The sequence below is a fragment of the Podarcis vaucheri genome, assembly GCF_965113315.1.
Source record: "Podarcis vaucheri genome assembly, chromosome: 12".
Lineage (NCBI taxonomy): Eukaryota > Metazoa > Chordata > Lepidosauria > Squamata > Lacertidae > Podarcis > Podarcis vaucheri.
Window position 1 is genome coordinate 61,762,779 of NC_138750.1, and position 21,053 is coordinate 61,783,831.

The 21,053-nt window shown below is 48.0% G+C and overlaps 1 protein-coding gene across 1 annotated transcript in view; it reads left to right on the top strand.

Annotated features, from left to right (window-relative positions):
• The window catches only part of LOC309514808 (uncharacterized protein), a 62,739-nt gene that overhangs the window by 12,031 nt on the left and 29,655 nt on the right, over positions 1–21,053 (top strand). The gene's annotated exons all lie outside the window — the stretch shown is intronic.

The following is a 21,053-nucleotide window of genomic DNA, read 5'->3' on the forward strand; positions in this document are numbered from 1 at the left end:
ATGTATGGGACTACAGCGGCAAGAAAGTTACTTGCCCCAAAATGGAAAGAAGCAGAAGTCCCAGTAAAGGTAGAATATATACAAAAACTTATGGAATATTCAGAAATGGCCCAAACTTACCGGAAGAATAAGAGATCAAGATAACAAATTTTTTATAAAAGAACGGAAATGGTTTATTGAATATTTACAGATAAATTGTAAACAGATAAAAACATTGGCAGGGTTATTGTAACAAACTGCAGTTTTATAAGAGTACAGTGGTACCTCGGGTTACAGACGCTTCAGGTTACAGACGCTTCAGGTTACATAGAATCATAGAATCATAGAGTTGGAAGAGACCACAAGGGCCATCGAGTCCAACCCCCTGCCAAGCAGGAAACACCATCAGAGCACTCCTGACATATGGTTGTCAAGCCTCTGCTTAAAGACCTCCAAAGTAGGAGACTCCACCACACTCCTTGGCAGCAAATTCCACTGTCCAACAGCTCTTACTGTCAGGAAGTTCTTCCTAATGTTTAGGTGGAATCTTCTTTCTTGTAGTTTGGATCCATTGCTCCGTGTCCGCTTCTCTGGAGCAGCAGAAAACAACCTTTCTCCCTCCTCTATGTGACATCCTTTTATATATTTGAACATGGCTATCATATCACCCCTTAACCTCCTCTTCTCCAGGCTAAACATGCCCAGCTCCCTTAGCCGTTCCTCATAAGGCATCGTTTCCAGGCCTTGGACCATTTTGGTTGCCCTCCTCTGGACACGTTCCAGTTTGTCAGTGTCCTTCTTGAACTGTGGTGCCCAGAACTGGACACAGTACTCCAGGTGAGGTCTGACCAGAGCAGAATACAGTGGCACTATGACTTCCCTTGATCTAGATGCTTCAGGTTACAGACTCCGCTAACCCAGAAATAGTGCTTCAGGTTAAGAACTTTGCTTCAGGATGAGAACAGAAATCGTGCTCCAGTGGCGCGGCAGCAGCAGGAGACCCCATTAGCTAAAGTGGTGCTTCAGGTTAAGAACAGTTTCAGGTTAAGAACGGACCTCCGGAACGAATTAAGTACTTTACCCGAGGTACCACTGTATATATTTAAAGAAGATGAATAAACAAGTAAATTAAATGAATTTGGATATGCAGAAGATATTAAAAATTAATCTAAGGAACCGCAGGAAGAGGGGGAAGGAAGGCAAGTTTTGAAATGTTAAAATGGCTTTAAAATTATTGAAATGTATAAACGAACTACATTCCCGCATTGCAGCGGGTTGGTCTGGATGACCCCTAGGGTCCCATTCCAGCTCTTCAACCCCATGATTCTTTGGGGGAAGCCGTGGCTGTTTAAAGTGGCGTAAGAAAACGCACGTTGCAGATGTGGCCTTGGCCTGCTTTTGTTTTTCACCTGGGCGAAACGGCACATTGCCAATCAGCCGAGGCCTCGTCCGCCCGTCTGCCTCCCCTCCTTCCATTAAATCCTTTGCCGAGAATCAGCCTCTGAATAATGAACAAAACGCTCTCCAAGCAGAGAGGCTTCAGCCTTGCACTCATGCGCCGCACGCATGTGCAGCCCCTGGCCTTGGAGTCGGGAGAGACCGAAATAACCAAAGTCGCAAGCGTCAGGAGCTGGCGGTGGGCAGAGGAGAGGAGCGCTGCCCCTCAGGGAGGTTCAAGGCCCTTTTGCTGAACGCTAAGCTCACGGCGCCGAGATGAAATGAAATAAAAGCCTGCTGCTGTTTCCTTTCCAGAGCCGCGAGGCAGAACTTGCAGTCTCCCATCCAATTAGCAAAACGCTAGTAATATCCAAAAGGCAACATGATGGCCAAGTACAACAATGCGATGTCAATATAAACTCTTTATATAATCTGCACAGAACATTGAACAATATGAAACACCGTATTTTTCGCTCCATAAGACGCACCAGACCATAAGAAGCACCTAGTTTTTGGAGGAGGAAAACAAGAAAAAAATTATTCTGAATCCCAGAAGCCAGAAGAGCAAGAGGGATCGCTGCACAGTGAAAGCAGCAATCCCTCTTGCTGTTCTGGTTTCTGGCATAGCTGTGCAGCCTGCATTCGCTCCATAAGACGCACACACATTTCCCCTTACTTTTTAGGAGGGAAAAGGTGCATCTTATAGAGCAAAAAATACGGTATATGAAATATGCACTCTCTGCAAAATCAAATAAACAAAAATCTTCTAAATCTCTGAAAGTCACAAAATATGCACTCTTGATGGATTCTCTTGAAAACATAGAACCAAATAAACACAAGTCTTACAGGTCTCTGAAAGTCTTTGTAGACTATACTATGCAAGTCTCTGAAAAAAGCGATGGGTCGGATTCTTATCTGCTGAAAACAAGCCGTAAAGATTTGTTTTATAACCTCCAACACTGCCGATGTGGTCCGCAAATAGACGTTGTGAACAGTGATTCCGGATATTCCCACTGTTTCGTGGAATTCTTCTTCAGCACAGCAGAAGGATACAGAAATGCTTCATAAACCCATCTATAGGGTGAATGGAATCGTATGAACAGCAATTGCTGTGGAGCAGTGGTTCAATGTTCTGTATAGATTAAATAAAGAGTATATATTGACATCGCATTGTTGTACTTGGTCATTGTGTTGCCTTTGGGATATTACTGACACAGGGGTTTAATTGTTTAATTAGCAAAACACAGCTGTGCCTGCACACATTTCGCTTGCGCGATTCCAATTACACGTGGTTCCTAGAATCATGGGAAAGATCCCACCAACGGTGTCTCCGGAAATTTTTACACATCACTTGGGAAGACAGGCAAATTAGTGCCAGTGTACTAGAAGAAGCAAAGATCACCAGTGTTTAAGCAATGATTCTTCAACATCCATTTCGGTGGACTGGTCATGTTATGCGGATGCCTGATGGTCGTCTTCCAAAGCAACTACTCTATTCCGAACTTAAAAATGGAAAGCGTAATGCTGGTGGTTAGCAAAAGAGGTTTAAAGACTGTCTCAAGGCCAATCTAAAACTGGGAACAACTGGGAAACACTGGCCTGCGAGCGCTCCAATTGGAGAACAGCCTTTACCAAAGGTGTCATGGGCTTTGAAGACACTCGAACTCAGGATGCAAGGGAGAAATGTGCTAAGAGGAAGGCACATTCGGCAAATCCACACCGTGATCAACTCCCGCCCGGAACCAATGTCCCCACTGTGGAAGGACGTGTGGATCCAGAATTGGCCTCCACAGTCACTTACGGACTCATTGTTAAAACCGTGTTTATGGAAGACAATCTTACTCGGCTACGAGGGATCGCCAAAGAAGAATTGTAGATTTGGAAGAGACCCCAAGGGTCATCTAGTCCAACCCGCTGTAATTCAGGAATTTCAACTAAAGCATCCATGGCAAATGACCATCCAACTTCAGCCTGTGTCTCTCCGCTCTGCTTTCATGTATGCGAATGCGGCAATATTTTTAAAGTCTCCAACTTTGAATGCAGCTTTGAAAGAGGACTGGAGAAGTCTGCCTGCATAGCTCAGCTGGTTAGAGCATGGTGCTGAAAATGCCAAGGTTGCAGGTTCGATACCCTGCTGGGACAACTGCATATTCCTGCGTTAAAAGGGAGTTGGACTAGATGACCCTTAGGGTACCTTCCAACTTTACCGTTCTGTGATTCTGGAGTTCCTGGAGGAGAGAGAGCTATCAATGACTACCAGGCAGAGGGCCTTCTCGGTGGTGGCACCTGCCCTGTGGAACGCCCTCTCACCAGATGTCAAGGACAATACAGGTGACTTTTAGAAGACATCTGAAGGCAGCCCTGTATAGAGAAGTTTTAGAATGTGGCTTTTTTTTTTGGGGGGGGGGGTTATTGGGTTATTGCTTTTGATTTGATTTTATATAATAAAGAATAATTTTTTATTTATACCCCGCCCTTCCCGGTTCAGAAAACTGGGCTCAGGGCAACTAACAACAAATTTAAAACAATTGATGAAATAAAAAACAGCATAAAATACAGTATAAAATGTTAATAACTGCCCCTAAGCTGCTCCTTAGGGTAGGGGAGAAGGGGACGGCAGAGGACGAGATGGTGGGACAGTGTTCTCGAAGCTACAAACACGAGTCTGACCAAACTGCGGGAGGCAGTGGAAGACAGGAGTGCCTGGCGTGCTCTGGTCCAGGGGGTCATGAAGAGTCGGACACGACTAAACGATTAAACAACAGCAAGCTGCCCCTATTTTCATCAGAGAAATGTTGGAGGGTGTGGAGTTATGTGACCCCCGAGCCAAAGAGATAAATACCTATACAACCTTAGAAGACACCTGAAGGCAGCCCTGTGTTTAATGTTTTATTATGTTTAATGTTTAATTAAATAATAATGTTTTATTATGTTTTTATATATGTTGGAAGCTGCTCAGAGTAGCTGGGGGAACCCAGTCAGACGAGTGGGTTATAAATATTATTATTATTATTATTATTATTATTATTATTATTATTATTGAATGTTGTTGTTGTTTAGTCATTAGTCGTGTCCGCCTCTTCGTGGCCCCCTGGACCAGAGCACGCCAGGCCCTCCTGTCTTCCACTGCCTCCCGCAGTTTGGTCAAACTCATACTGGTAGCTTCGAGAACACTGTCCCACCATCTCATCCTCTGCCGTCCCCTTCTCCTTGTGCCCTCCATCTTTCCCAACATCAGGGTCTTTTCCAGGGAGTCTTCTCTTCTCATGAGGTGGCCAAAGTCTTGGAGCCTCAGCTTCACGATCTGTCCTTCCAGTGAGCACTCAGGGCTGATTTCCTTCAGAATGGAGAGGTCTGATCTTCTTGCAGTCCATGGGACTCTCAAGAGTCTCCTCCAGCACCATAATTCAAAAACATCCATTATTCGGCGATCAGCCTTCTTGATGGTCCAGCTCTCACTTCCATACATCACTACAGGGAAAACCATAGCTTTAACTCTACGGACCTTTGTTGGCAAGGTGATGTCTCTGCTTTTTAAGATGCTGTCTAGGTTTGCCATCACTTTTCTCCCAAAAAGCAGGTGTCTTTTAATTTCGTGACTGCTGTCACCATTAGCAGTGATCATGGAGCCCAGGAAAGTATTGAATAGGACATCCCTATTTTCATCGGAGAAATGTTTTCGGAGAGTATGTGATTATTTTATCCAGTAGCTGGAAGGGAGCGGGTATCTCTGCGCATTGCATCCTAAACACAACAACGACGCGCCCAATGTTCAGATATTCACGTTCATTTGCTGGCTGAATGCTTTTAAAACAATACGCCAGAGCCCCTTTGTCAAAGGCTCGGGGTGTGTGGGGGGTGCGAATAATGGGACGAATCTCTTTTGTCATGCCCTCTCTAGCTAAAGCCGCACAGAGCCAGGCTAGGTGCCCCCCCCAGCGCCAGCCCGGCCGCCAAACGCCGGAGTCAGCAAGTCTCCATTTTTGCAGGGACAGGAGGGAGTCAGAGGCCCAGGAGAACTTGCTGGGGTGGCAGTTCCCGGGCAGAAGGTATGGGAAAGTCTGCCTGCCAAAGCCCCCACAACATCCCTGCTCAGTCCAAAGTCAGAAATGGAACCAGAGTTTCCAAAGAGTAACGTGGAAACAAGCGGTATTTTGTGGGTGGGATTTGACCATCATCTGGCATGTTTAGAGTGAGGTTCATGGGACGCAGGTGGCGCTGTGGGTTAAACCACAGAGCCTAGGACTTGCCAATCAGAAGGTCGGCGGTTCGAATTCCCGCGACGGGGTGAGCTCCCTTCGCTCGGTCCCCGCTCCCGCCAACCTAGCAGTTCAAAAGCACATCAAAGTGCAAGTAGATAAATAGGTACCGCTCTAGCGGGAAGGTAAACGGCGTTTCCATGCGCTGCTCTTGTTCGCCAGAAGCGGCTTAGTCATGCTGGCCACAGGACCCGGAAGCTGTACGCCGGCTCCCTCGGCCAATAAAGCGAGATGAGCGCTGCAACCCCAGAGTCGGCCACGACTGGACCTAATGGTCAGGGGTCCCTTTTGTTGTTGTTCAGTCGTTTAGTCGTGTCTGACTCTTCGTGACCTCCTGGAGCAGAGCACGCCAGGCACTCCTGTCTTCCACTGCCTCCCGCAGTTTGGTCAAATTCATGCTGGTAGCTTCCAGAACACTGTCCCACCATCTCGTTCTCTGTCGTCCCCTTCTCCTTGTGCCCTCCATCTTTCCCAGCATCAGGGTCTTTTCCAGGGAGTCTTCTCTTCTTATGAGGTGGCCAAAGTATTGGAGCCTCAGCTTCACGATCTGTCCTTCCAGTGAGCACTCAGGGCTGATTTCCTTCCGAATGGAGAGGTTTGATCCTCTTGCAGTCCATGGGACTCTCAAGAGTCTTCTCCAGCACCATAATTCAAAAGCATCCATACTCCGGCGATCAGCCTTCTTTATGGTCCAGCTCTCACTTCCATACATCACTACAGTGGTACTTCGGGTTAAGTACTTACTTCGTTCCGGAGGTCCGTACTTAACCTGAAACTGTTCTTAACCTGAAGCACCACTTTAGCTAATGGGGCCTCCTCCTGCTGCTGCGCCGCCGGAGCACGATTTCTGTTCTCATCCTGAAGCAAAGTTCTTAACCTGAAGCACTATTTCTGGGTTAGCAGAGTATGTAACCTGAAGCGTATGTAACCCGAGGTACCACTATACTTGGAAAACAATAGCTTTAACTATACGGACCTTTGTTGGCAAGGTGATGTCTCTGCTTTTTAAGATGCTGTCTAGGTTTGACCTTGGAGCAATAAATGTATTTTGCTAGGGGCATAAGTAAATATTCAAAGGATCATAGCACTGTACCCCTAACAGGGCTGCTGGAAGTTGTAGTCCGGAACATCTAGGCTGGCATTCAAGGCTGCTTTAATGATTTTTTAAAATTATTATTTCTCGTTCCTTAATTGGGTGCTTTTGAGGTTTGGTGACCCTGGTTAACATAACTTTAGCCTTCATTATCTCTGTTCTTTCATTCCCATTCAGCCCGAAATCACTGCGATGAGTTTTCTGCGCTTTGCTCTGATATGTGAGATTTCGGCTCTGGGAGCCAGACACAAAGCGATCTCTTTTTCCAAACCAAATTGCGAGATCCAAACCCCAGTCATGGATGCTGACTTAAGAGTCGTGAACAAAGATCTTTTGAAGTGAAAAAGACTTGCTATGGTCCCAGGCGCCGGGCTTGAAAGCCTTATAGTTTTTAATTTGCATTTTTATGACAGCGATATCTCCCCCCTCTTTTGTTTTGCTTTCCATTATAAAAATAAATGCACACATGCACAAAGATAAACACACAAAAAGAATATATCTATAACAACTACTAACAGGCACACACACATTTTCTCCCGCCCTCATAACATTAAAAGTTGTGGGTGTCCGATGAAACTGAAGGTTGGAAAATTTCAGGACAGAAAGTCCATAGCGGCTGCTTTCGTAGTTAATATTATTACCATATTTTTTGCCCTATAGGACGCACTTTTTCCCCTCCAAAAATGAAGGGGAAATGTGTGTGCGTCCTATGGGGCGAATGCAGGCTTTTGCTGAAGCCTGGAGAGTGAGAGGGGTCACTGCGCACCGACCCCTCTCGCTCTCGAGGCTTCAGGAAGCTATCCGCAAACCGCGGGAGCCCGGCACGAAGTCGCGCAGCTCTCCCACGGCTTGCAGAGAGCTGCCTGCATCCCTAAGCCTGGGGTGCGCTGAGCCGTGGGAGAGCTGCGCGACTTCAGGCAGATATCCGCAAGCCTGGGGAGCCCGGCGTGACTTCCCGCTGGGCTCCCTAGGCTTGCGGATAGCAGCCTGTTCTGGGGCTGGGGTCGGCGGAAGCTCGGGCTGGGGGGGAAATAATTTTTAAATTATTATTATTATTATTATAGTTCAAGGAATAACATGCTGTAAACTTCCGATCACGTCATTGCCTGTATTTTGTGGGTAGCCCAGTACAGTCATACCTTGGCTTACAGATGATTCGGGTTGCATAATTTCGGGTTGCGCACCGCGCTGAACCCAGATGCCGGAACAGGTTACTTCTGGGCTTCGGCGCTTGCGCATGTGCAGAAGTGCTGGATCACAACCGCGCAGGCGCAGGCGCGGCGCTGCGGGTTGCGGACACTGCGGGTTGCGAACGTGCTTCCTGCATGGATCACGTTCGCAACCCGAGCGTTCACTGTAATGCATTTTGCCCTGGCCAGCTGAATTATCCATGTCATCCGACCCAAAGGGAGGTCCGGACCCATTGCTGCTGGGATGAGCTGGGATGAAGAGTTCAGTAGGTGACACACCTTCTCCTTAATCCTGCGTAATGCGCAGGGCTGCGATTTCCCCATTCTGATCCGAGGCTCCTGGGGTGTGTTCAGAATACGTCGCTATTTTTAGAGTCCGTGGGACAAATCTGCTGGCAGGCCTGCATTTGGCTGGCGCAACAGCCGCATGTCAGAGAAATGGCTTCTGCAACTTTTCCCGGCAGCTTGCGGTTAATCCAGAACAGTTTAGTAGTGCTTGGATAAAGAGATGAGTAAGACAGCCCAGCTCAAACGGAGACAAGGAATGGGTGTGGGCGTCAGATCACATATTGTTATAGATTCAGGGTAAACCCTAGAAACCACCGTATTTTTTGCTCCATAAGACGTACCTGACCATAAGACGCACCTAGCTTTTGGAGGAGGATCTTATGGTGAATTTGGGGTGACCCAATGCAAAAATCCTGAGGAACCATGTGGATCCGTGCTTTGTAACCACATTTCTGCACCATTGCAGCCCCAGGAAACAGTGGATGCATGATTTTTTTGGTGCAGGCTGCAGCCACGGACATGCTATGTGATCTGATGGTGAATTTGGGGTGAACCAATGTAAAAATCCTGAGGATCCATGGGCTTTTACCTCCTCCCTCCTAGGCAGCCTCCTTTATCTCTAGCATCCCTTATCTCTCTCCCGATCCCACTGATCAGCTGCTTCCTTTCAACACTCCTTTCCCTCTTGTTTGCCTTAGTGTCTTTTCCTTAGCTGGAGCAGGTTTTTGCTCCTCCTTTTCTTCTAATTTCTCTCCTCATTGATTTAGTCTTCCTGTTCCCCCCCTTTTCAAGTTTGCTGTCTTTACCTCCCCCATCCCAGGCAGCCTCCTTTATCTCTAGCATCCCTTATCTCTCTCCCCGATCGGCAAACGGTCAGTGGCTTTGTTTCAACACCCCCTTCCCTCTTTCAAAAAAAAAAAAAAGAGAAAAAAAAGCACAATCTGCTTTTCTCCCCTGGGCAATTCGGCTCCAGGGACCACGAATTCGCTCCATAAGACGCACTTACTTTTCAGGAAGAAAACATGTGTCTTATGGAGCGAAAAATACGGTAATAAATGCTTGTGTTTGGGTGATTTTTGATATGAAAGGAGAATGCAAGCGGCAAAGGAATTCGTGTGGCTGAGCTACGGTCATCAAGGAATAATAGAGGGACATAAACAATACAAGGGAACTTCTTTTAAAAAAAAATAATAATTGTAATTTTCATTTATATACATTACAACAATTATTCAAACATAATTCTGACATTTGAGACTTTGACTCCCCCCCTCTTTCTGCAGTTTTTTGACATTTATTTCCATCCTTACTCCAAATTATCTTAATTAATTTTTTTATTCGTCTATTCTCATATATATCTCATACAGGCGGACCCTCTAACCAGCGCACGACCACTGGCTCTCAGTGCAGAATACGGTCTCAGACTTTTGTTCTGATTCTTCCTTCCTTGTTTGCAATTGTCCGACCTATTTCATGGGCTTTCCCCGCCCCCCGATTTGGCACTGGGGGGCATGTTGACTTTTGCATTGCATCCTGGGGAACAGAACTCATTCCACCCACAGAGCGTGCACGAGAGGGAGGCTGAATTCTCTCGCCAAAAAAGCGATGGAGACCCGAACTGACAAGAGTGGAATCGTGCAAAGGCCTCCGAGACAGAAACTGGCTGAGTGGAATTTAGCAACGTTTTACTTGCAAAGAGTGGGTTGAGGGAGAGGCAGTTGTGTTCCCCAGCGGCACTTTTTGGGGGGCGTCTGTCCTCTTCGGAGGACGAGACATTTGACGGATCTCTAACTGGTTCTGACTTCTTCGTTTCTCAAATATTATGCAGGCTTGAGAGCCGGCAGCAAATCTTCAGTGGGAAAACCCAGCAAGACGCATATTACAGCATGAACCTTCCCAAAACCCAATTAAAAAAAAAATCAAACAGGACACATTTGGGACGACTCTTATGGAAGCCGCTTGACGCAGAATCAAACCATTAGTCCCTCTGACCCAACATTGCCTAGTGAGTGTTAGAATCATGTTGTTGTTGTTTAGTCGTTTAGTGGTGTCCGCCTCTTCGTGACCCCCTGGACCAGAGCACGCCAGGCACTCCTGTCTTCCACTGCCTCCCGCAGTTTGGTCAGACTCATGCTGGTAGCTTCGAGAACACTCTCCAACCATCTCGTCCTCTGTCGTCCCCTTCTCCTTGCGCCCTCCATCTTTCCCAACATCAGGGTCTTTTCCAGGGAGTCTTCTCTTCTCATGAGGTGGCCAAAGTCTTGGAGCCTCAGCTTCAGGATCTGTCCTTCCGGTGAGCACTCAGGGCTGATTTCCTTCAGAATGGATTGGTTTGATCTTCTTGCAGTCCATGGGACTCTCAAGAGTCTCCTCCAGCACCAGAATTCAAAAGCATCCATTCTTCGGCGATCAGCCTTCTTTACGGACACGACTAAACAACAACAACAATATCCAGAAAATCCCTGATGTATGGCAACCCTGGAACAGGGATGGAAGGATGGGGGGGGTTGCCCATAGTATAAGGTTACCAGACGTTCCCGTTTCCCGGGGACAGTCCCTGGATTTACAAATCAGTCCCCTGACAAAATCCTATCATTCCTGTTGAAGTCAAAAAGTGTCCCCGGATTCCTTGAAACAAGGCGTGTCCAACAGGTAGATCACTGGATGTTTGTGGTAGATCACTGGATATTTGTGGGAGATTGCGGTAGATCTCCCCTGAAAAAACTTTGCCCCCCCTCCAACAACTTTGCCTGTCAATAACAATGGATAGATCACAACCAGTATTTTTATAATGTGAGTAGATGACAGTCTCTTGGGAGTTGGGCATACCTGGTATACCAAAACCTCTTTCTCTTTAAGGGCTCCAGGTGAGCAGCTTCTTTACCTGGGCCACACCTAATTCCCCCAAAAGCCATTGCAAACCTCCAGGACCAGCGAGATAAAAGGAGGGATCTCCCAAGAGTCTCGCATTTTCAATTCTAGCTGGGCTTCCTGTCTCTGCTCTGTTGCTATGAAGGTCCTAAGATGCTGAGAAAACCCTTTTAAATGTCCTGTGCTGCTTTGGGAATCCTTTCCTAAATGGAGTCCCTGCTGAATATTCGGCGGCTTGCGGAAGAGGAAGGCAAATGTGAGTTGTTAGCAAAGGGGCTGGTTAGGGTCTACACTTGAGTAGAGACCTGGGGTGTAAAGGATGGGTGGGAGGGCGGTCTGCTATACTCCCACTGCTGCCCAAAGTTTTGCAAATGTTTTTCTGTGCGAAGAAGGGCTTGCTTGGATTCAAGGCTTAATTCTGGCAACTATTCCTCTCCAAGTGTTGCCCTATGATATGGAAAATAACATGGGCACTTCTAAGCATGTACAGAGTGTGTTTGCATTCCAGTGAATAATTTCTGCAAACCTGAACCCATCTGGGGTAGGAATTTTTGAGGCCTGGGGACAGAACTTACAGGTGTGTTTTTGGCAATCTTAGGCTGCAATTTTAGCCCCACTTACCTTGGGTGTAAGATGCATTGAATTCAAGAGGACTTTCTTTTGAGTAGACGTGGATAGGCTTGCACTGTTCATCTTAAAACTCCTGAGTTTATTCTGCCAGCTGTGGAATAGAAACCTCTGAGTTACTCCCAACTTTTTTTATCCTTTGGCTTCAAAGCAGTTTGCAATTCTGATATATTTTATTTTTTCCAGGGGAATCCTGGGAATAGTCTTTGCAAAGCCACCTTCCCCCAGTTAAAGGACATTAAGTTTGCCATCCTACATATATGCTTACCTAGGAGTAAGCACCAATGAACATAACAGGGCTTATTTATGAGTAAGCTTGTGTGGGTGTTGTACTTACCGTATTTTTTGCACCATAACACTCACTTTTTTCCTCCTAGAAAGTAAGGGGAAATGTCTGTGCGTGTTATGGAGCGAATGCCTACGGATGGTGGGGGGATCTGCTGCAGTCGTGAGCAGAGGATCCATGGTTCCCCTTCCTTCCCTCCTCTGTGGCTTGCTTTGAAACAGCAAAGTAGGAGAAGAGCCTCTGAGTGGGGAGGAGAGAGGGAGAGAGAGCCTGCTTGCTTTAAAGGAGCAAAGCGGGAGAGGAGAGGAGCCTTCTCTTATACTCCTCTTCTGTATTATTAATAGTATCCTTCTCCACCCACCCCACGCGAGTTTCTTGTTTCTTGAGTGCTTTTCCTTCCCTCCCCATTTAAAACGTGGTTACAAAGCACGGATCCACATGGATCCTCAGGATTTTTGCACTGGGTCACCCTAAATTCACCATCAGATCACATAGCATGTCCATGGCTACATCTTGCACCAAAAAAATCACGCACCCACTGTTGCCTGGGGCCGCAGTGGTGCAAAAACGTGGTTACAAAGCATGGATCCACATGGATCCTCAGGATTTTTGCATTGGGCTACCCCAAACTCACAGTCAGGTCACATGTCTGTGGCCACAGCATGAACCACAAAAATCATACATCCACTGTTTCATTTAGAATATTTTTTTTTCTTGTTTTCCTCCTCTCAAAACTATGTGCGTGTTATGGTCGGGTGCGTGCTATAGAGCGAAAAATACAGTACATGGCTGTGATGCCTTGACTGTGTTGCTTTAAAAACACTGTATAGGGGAACCTACCCAGGTACGTCTGTTTCAACACATCCTTCTCCAACTTGGCACCCTCCAAATATTTTGAACTACAACTCCCATCAGCCCCAGGCCGATGGGACTTGTAGTCCAAAACATCTGGAACGTTCAAGAAGGCTGGTTCTAACATGAAATATTGTTCTGTAGAATTGCTTTAAAAACTGGTGGTTCCATATACATTATGTTTTCAATACTTCTTTTTTATCTGTGTTTTGCTTTTTAACATCTACATGCAGCCGCTGGGAGAGATCATCAGGGGGTTTGGGCTGGGTGTTCATCAGTATGCGGATGATACCCAGCTCTGCCTCTCTTTTAAATCAGAACCAGTGGAGGCGGTGAAGGTCCTGTGTGAGTGTCTGGAGACGGTTGGAGGATGGATGGCAGCTAACAGATTGAGGTTGAATCCTGACAAGACAGAAGTACTGTTTTGGGGAGACAGGGGGCGGGCGGGTGTGGAGGACTCCCTGGTCCTGAATGGGGTGACTGTGCCTCTGAAGGACCAGGTGCGCAGCCTGGGAGTCATTTTGGACTCACAGCTGTCCATGGAGGCGCAGGCCAATTCTGTGTCCAGGGCAGCTGTCTACCAGCTCCATCTGGTATGCAGGATGAGACCCTCCCTGCCCGCAGACTGTCTGGCCAGAGTGGTGCATGCTCTGGTTATCTCCTGCTTGGACTACTGCAATGCACTCTACGTGGGGCTACCTTTGAAGGTGACCCGGAAACTGCAAGTAATCCAGAATGTGGCAGCTAGACTGGTGACTGGGAGCGGCCGCCGGGACCACATAACATTGGTCCTGAGAGATCTTCATTGGCTCCCAGTACGTTTCTGAACACAATTCAAAGTGTTGGTGCTGACCTTGAAAGCCCTAAACAACCTCGATCCAGTATACCTGAAGGAGCGTCTCCACCCCCATCGTTCTACCTGGACACTGAGGTCCAGCACCGAGGGCCTTCTGGTGGTTCCCTCAATGCGAGTAGTGAGGTTACAGGGAATCAGGCAGAGGGCCTTCTCTGTGGTGGCTCCTGCCCTGTGGAACGCCCTCCCACCAGATGTCAAAGAGAAAAACAACTACCTGACTTTTAGAAGACATCTGAAAGCAGCCCTCTTTAGGGAAGCTTTTAATGATTAATAGGTTATTGTATTTTGGTGTTCTGTTGGAGGCCGCCCAGAGTGACTGGGGAAACCCAGCCAGATGGGCGGGGTATAAATAAATTATTATTATTATCATCAGGTATTTTATCAGCGGGGCTGACTTCTGAGTAAGCCTACCTAGGAGCCATTGGGATGTTTGCAAGCAGAAGGGGACCCCAGTTTGCAATCTGGACTGGGATCTGGAGTTCACATAAGAGCGTGCCGGATCAGGCCCATGACCCATTTAGTCTTGCACCCTGTTCTCGCTGTGACCAACTGGGGTGTCATGATGGGAAACCCCCAAACAGGATCCGAGCCCAAGAGCTGTCAGCAGCTGGAATTCTGAAGCCTAGAACAGAGGCATCCTGCCCTGCTTCTGTCTCGGCTAATAATGTGTTTTTCAGATTCCTCCTTGCTCTGAGTGGTCAGCGAAAAGGAGCTAGACACCTGTTGTTGTTGTTGTTGTTGTTTAGTTGTGTCTGACTCTTCGTGACCCCATGGAGACAATATACAGCCTTGCCGTACTCCTTTCCCAATTTTGAAACAATCAGTTGTTCCATATCCAGTTCTAACTGTAGCTTCATGTCCCACATAGAGATTTCGCAGGAGACAGATGAGGTGATCAGGCACTCCCATTTCTTCAAGAACTTGCCATAGTTTGCTGTGGTCGACACAGTCAAAGGCTTTTGCATAGTCAATGAAGCAGAAGTAGATGTCTTTCTGGAACTCTCCAGCTTTCTCCATAATCCAGCGCATGTTTGCAATTTGGTCTCTGGTTCCTCTGCCCCTTCAAAATCCAGCTTGCACTTCTGGGAGTTCTCGGTCCACATACAGCTTAAGCCTGCCTTGTAGAATTTTAAGCGTAACCTTGCTAGCGTGTGAAAGGAGTGCAATTGTGCGGTAGTTGGAGCATTCTTTGGCACTGCCCTTCTTTGGGATTGGGATGTAGACTGACCTTCTCCAATCCTCTGGCCACTGCTGCGTTTTCCAGACTTGATGGCATATTGAGTGTAGCACCTTAACAGCATCATCTTTTAAAATTTTAAATAGTTCAGCTGGGCATCCGTGGCTCCTTAAATAGGCTTGCAGCCCTCTCTGCCACAACCCAGCATTTATCATGTTGATGCCCCCAGCTTTCCCTCCCTCCAGTCCCTCTGCCCATTTCTTAAAAGCTCATTGGCCGTGTTGCCTTTCGGTCTTAAGTGAGCATCTGTTCCTGGTGTGCTTATCCTCTTCTTAATCCTTCTCTGACCTTAAGAAAGTTGCTGCAGCAAGGCAATTAGATCTCTCTTTTCTCTAGGGCATTGTGGCTTTCAAAGAGCTGATTCAAACATTGGGGGGCGGGGTAGCGTATGTGACCCTCTTAATCACCTGTCCATCAGATTCCCTTCTTGTGGAAAGCTAGCAGCTCAGGGAGAATTATATTCAGCCACTTATTATTGAGGGGAAGTGCGTGGAACAGGTCTCGGTGTTTTGGGTTCTGGGAATGGAGTTGAGAGATGACCTAACCTGGGGTAAAGGTAAAGGGACCCCTGACCATTAGGTCCAGTCAAGACCGACTCTGGGGTTGCAGCGCTCATCTTGCTTTATTGGCCAAGGGAGCCGGCGTACAGCTTCCGGGTCATGTGGCCAGCATGACTAAGCCGCTTCTGGTGAACCAGAGCAGCGCACGAAAATGACGTTTACCTTCCCGCCAGAGCGGTACCTATTTATCTACTTGCACTTTGATGTGCTTTCGAACTGCTAGGTGGGCAGGAGCAGGGACCGAGCAACGGGAGCTCACCCCATCGAGGGGATTCGAACCACTGACCTTCTGATCGGCAAGCCCTAGGCTCTGTGGTTTAACCCACAGCGAAAACAGCAAAGACCTGATGAAGAGAGCACAGCAGAGAATCCTCTGGAAAAACAATCTCTCAAAGGACCTGTTGATGGCATTTTACCATTGTACTGCTGAGAATGTATTAACTTATGGTCTGTGTGTGTGGTTTGGGAGCTGCACGGTCAGGGAAAAAATAATGTTGTCCAGGGTTGTAAAGGCTGTGGAGAGAATAATTGGGCGTACTCTTCCCACCTTGGATCAAATCTACGCTTCCAGGTGCCATAAGAAAGCTGCAGAGATAGCGCAGGACAGTGCGCACCCCGGAAACGATCTCTTTCAGCTTCTGCCTTCTGGGTTATAAAGAGGTTATATACAGGGTTATAAAGACTAGGACTAGCCGCCTGAGAAACAGTTTCTACGCAAATGCAATTTTGGTTTTTAACGCAGTGTAAGGTAGTCTTTAATGGGATGCGGGTGGTGCTGTGGGTTGAACCACAGAGCCTATGACTTGCCAATCAGAAGGTCGGCGGTTCGAATCCCCGCGACGGGGTGAGCTCCCATTGTTTGGTCCCTGCTCCTGCCAACCTAGCAGTTCGAAAGCACGTCAAAGTGCAAGTAGATAAATAGGTACCACTCCGGCGGGAAGGCAAACAGTGTTTCCATGCGCTGCTCTGGTTCGCCAGAAGCGGCTTAGTCATGCTGGCCACATGACCTGGAAGCTGTACGCCTAATGGTCAGGGGTTCCTTTATCTTTACCTTTATTCAGACCACACCTGGAATACTGTGTCCAGTTCTGGGCACCACAGTTCAAGAAGGACACTGACAAACTGGAACGTGTCCAGAGGAGGGCAACCAAAATGGTCAAAGGCCTGGAAACGATGCCTTATGAGGAATGGTTGAAGGAGCTGGGAGGAGGAGGAGGAGACTGAGAGGAGATATGTGAGCCATCTTCAAATATCTGAAGGATGGAGCAAGTTTGGTTTCTTCTGCTCCCTAGGGCAGGACTTCAAGTTACAAGAAATGAGATTCCAACTAAATGTTGGGAAGAATTTTCTGGTGGTAAGAACTGCTCAACTCCTTTCTTGGTAGGTGGTTCTTCCTTGGAAGTTTTTAAGCAGAGCTTGGATGGCCACCTGTCATGGATGACAGCTGCGATTCCTACATCGAGCCAGTGTGGTGTAGTGGTTAAGAGTGGTGGACTCGTAATCTGGTGAACCAGGTTCGCTTCCCTGCTCCTCCACATGCAGCTGCCGGGTGACCTTGGGCCAGTCACACTTCTCTGAAGTCTCTCAGCCTCACTCACCTCAGAGTGTTTGTTGTGGGCGAGGAAGGGAAAGGAGAATGTTAGCTGCTTTGAGACTCCTTCGGGGAGTGATAAAGCGGGATATCAAATCCAAACTCTTATTCTACATTGCTTTGGGTGGACTAGATAGAGGTACTTTCCAACTCTGCAATTCTGTGATGGGAATCATAGTGCAAAAATCAGGAGGGACCCCTGATTTGGGCGAGGTCAATTCTGCAGGGTGGCATTGCCAGGCACACCACACACACACACCCCGCACTCCATGCAAGATTAGCCTTTTACTGTGCTGCAAGTGATCTCTGAAAAATAGCCAGGCTTAATCCTCCCTTGGCAAGGATCCCAAAGGTCTTAATGGGAAAGGAGCGGAGCTTGCAACTGTCTGAGCCGGAGAGAGACCAGATAGCATTTCCCGTAAGCTGCATCCCGTTCCCTGGAGAGTTGAGCCGGATCAATAGCAGCTACAGCAGAGCCCATTAGCTAGACCTTCACCCCAGAAGTGGACAGTCCCGATTCTCCAAGGCATCATATCTGGGCAAGCACAGAGCTGGCAACTTTCCCCTGTTCCCAGTGAGGGTAATAATCAAAGTAGGTAGTACTTATTTTAGTGCTTTGCTGTTCGGAGCGCTCCACGTTCCATCTCTCGGCCATTTGCAAAGCAGGCTTCTCTGTTTAAGTGGATCAGTAAATGTTGGGGCATCCATGCCCCCTGGCTCCCGGGCAGAGAATTTGCCCTGCATGCAGGAGGGTTCGGCTTCACTCCCCAGTGGCAAGTCCCAAGGGGGCGGCCCCATAGCTGTCAATTTACAGATTTGAAAATAAGGGACCAGCAGCCTCGAAAATAAGGGATCAGCAGCCCATATAAGGGATTTTCAGGGCACAGGTATGTTCAACTTCTGAGCCCCTCCGAGCCAAAGGCAGAAAGCCCAGCCAGCAGCGAAACAAAGCCTCAAGCCTCAAGGCAAACCACCGTCACCTCTCCACTAGGAAGTGCTGAGCAAAGGCGAGTCCCCAGGCAACGCGCCTGATTTGATCAGCACAAGGCATGCAAGCTGCCAGTCGTTCTTAGACTCCTTATTGGGTGAGCAACGCAGCCAAGCAACACAGTTGGAGCCTCCCTCCTCCCTGGCTGGCAGGGAGGGAGAGAGAGAGAGGAGCTGCTTCCTTTGAAACCTGGGAAATTTAAGGGACATCATCAATAAGGGACAGCAGTGGGACACAGCGCTGGGATAAGGGACTGTCCTGCCAAATAAGGGACGCTTGACAGCTATGGGCGGCCCCTCGCTTTAAAAAGGATCTTGCAGAGTTGCAGAAGGTTCAGGAAAGGGCAAGCAAAATGGTAAAGGCAGAGCTTTCCAGACTTCTCATGGTGGCAACACACTTTTTAGACGTGCATGATTTCATGACAGCCATTCAGTTTTAGGGACACGGGTGGCGCTGTGGGTTAAACCACAGAGCCTAGGGCTTGCCGATCAGGTCAGCGGCTCGAATCCCTGTGACGGTTCAAAGCTCCCGTTGCTCGGTCCCTGCTCCTGCCAACCTAGCAGTTCAAAAGCACGTCAAAGTGCAAGTAGATAAATAGGTACTGCTCCGGCGGGAAGGTAAACGGCGTTTCCGTGCGCTGCTCTGGTTTGCCAGAAGTGGCTTAGTCATGCTGGCCACATGACCGAACAACAGGAGCTCACCCCGTCATGGGGATTCGAACCGCCAACCTTCTGATCGGCAAGTCCTAGGCTCTGTGGTTTAGACCACAGCGCCACCCGTGTCCCTTGTAGGGTGATGCAGTTTTTCTTTTCTATTTTTCATTCTTATTCACTTTTCCCCCTTCTTCCCCCCCCCACTCTACCTTTTTATAAATGAAATTTCCTTAATAAAACATGAATACTTATGTGTGTAAGAGAGAGAGATGGATGAGGCCATTGGCAATCTAGTCCAGCCGTCTGTTCTCACAGTGGCCAACCAGTTGCCTCTGTGGGACAAACTGACTAGCAGGACTCAAGCACAAGCACTTAGAATTATAGAGTTGAAAGGGACCGCGGGGGTCATCTAGTCCAACCCCCCTGCAACGGAGGACACTTTAGCCCAACATGGACCTCGAACTCAGGACCATGAGATTAAGAGTCTCATACTCTACTGTTTGAGCTTCATTGCATATCTTTCGGCGCCAGGCAAAAATATTTCTCCTCAAACAGGTGTTTGGCTGGTTAACATTCTATGCCACGCATACGCAAACTCGGCCCTCCGGATGTTTTGGGACTACAACTCCCATCATCCCTGACCACCGGTCCTGTTAGCTAGGGATCATGGGAGTTGTAGTCCTGAAACATCTGGAGGGCCAAGTTTGGGGGTGCCTGTTCTATGCCTTTTAAAATGTGTCTCTGGGGCAGAGGAGTTCTCGGTTTGCTTTTGTTTTATTACGCATCCTTGGGTTCTCCTTTTGTGGGTTTTTTTTCCTGTTGCGAACTTCCCTGGGATCTTCGGAGGAAGGGCCAATTAAATAAATACGAATAAAACAATAATAGCCAGAGCCCTCTCCCTGCCTGTGGTTTCCAGCATGACTGTGAAAATGCGAGCATAGTTTGTGTGATGAAATACACACACACACCAAACACACGCACGCAAATTGTGAGAGTGCCACCATTATTTATTTCTAAAAGACAACATTGGCAACGCGCAAGATCAGCAATTAGCAGCCAGCTGGGAGAAAATAGCCGCCTCCGTCCGAAACTGGACACCAGTCCCATTTTTCTTTCCACAATGCTTAGCGGCGCCCTAGATTTTTCACCCAGTGCGCTGAGCTCAATGCAGAGTCATTCCCGGCCTGCTCTCTCTGGAAGAGACCTGGAGGAAAGCCAGCTTGAAAAGGCCATTTGTCAGCGCGCATAAGAGGCCACACGGCAAGCCAGGTGGCCGGGCTCAGAGCCCCCGTCATCCCCACCTACACCCATCCCTGATGAGCCGTTCACGCCCACCCCTGGGAGATGCCCCACTTAATGGCCAAGGCTCACGCGCACCTTGCTTGCGGCGGATTTCACAGTGACGTGAACCAGCCCTTAAGCCCCTCCAATCCCGTCACCGCCAGCACACAGAGAGAAAAGCAAACACCGCAACTAGACAAGTCTGTGTTATTTTGCAATGCCTCCGGGAGCTGGAATATAATAATAATAATAATAATAATAATAATAATAATAATAATAATAATGTATTATTTGTACCCCACCCATCTGGCTCGGTTTCCCCAGCCACTCTGGGCGGCTTCCAACAAAGATTAAAAATACATCAAAATGTCACACACTAAAAACTTCCCTGAACATGCCTTCAGATGTCTTCTAAATGTCAGGTAGTTGTTCATCTCTTTGACATCTGGTGGGAGGGCGTTCCACAGGGTGGGCGCCACCACCGAGAAGGCCCTCTGCCTGGTTCCCTGTAGCTTTGCTTCTCACAGTGAGGGAACCACCAGAAGGCCCTTGGCGCTGGAACTCAGTGTCCGGGCAGAACAATAGGGGTGGAGACGCTCCTTCAGGTCTACTGGGCCGAGGCCGTTTAGGGCTTTAAAGGTCAACACCAACACTTTGAACTGTGCTGGGAAATGTACTAGCAGTTTGAAAGCACACCAGTGCAAGTAGATAAATAGGTACCGCTACAGCAGGAAGGTAAACGACGTTTCCGTGCGCTTTGGTTTCCGTCACGGTGTTCCGTTGCTCCAGAAGCAGTTTATTCCTGCTGGCCACATGACCCGGAAAGCTGTCTGTGGACAAACACCGGCTCTCTCGGCCAATAAAGATGAGTGCTGCAACCCCGCCTTTGCTAAAGTCGCTTTTGCCTGGACCGTCTGATCGGCAGGTCCTAGGCTCTGTGGTTTAACCCACAGCGCCACCTGTGTCCCCTTACATTAATCTAGAAATGTGTATATTCTTATTATCCCA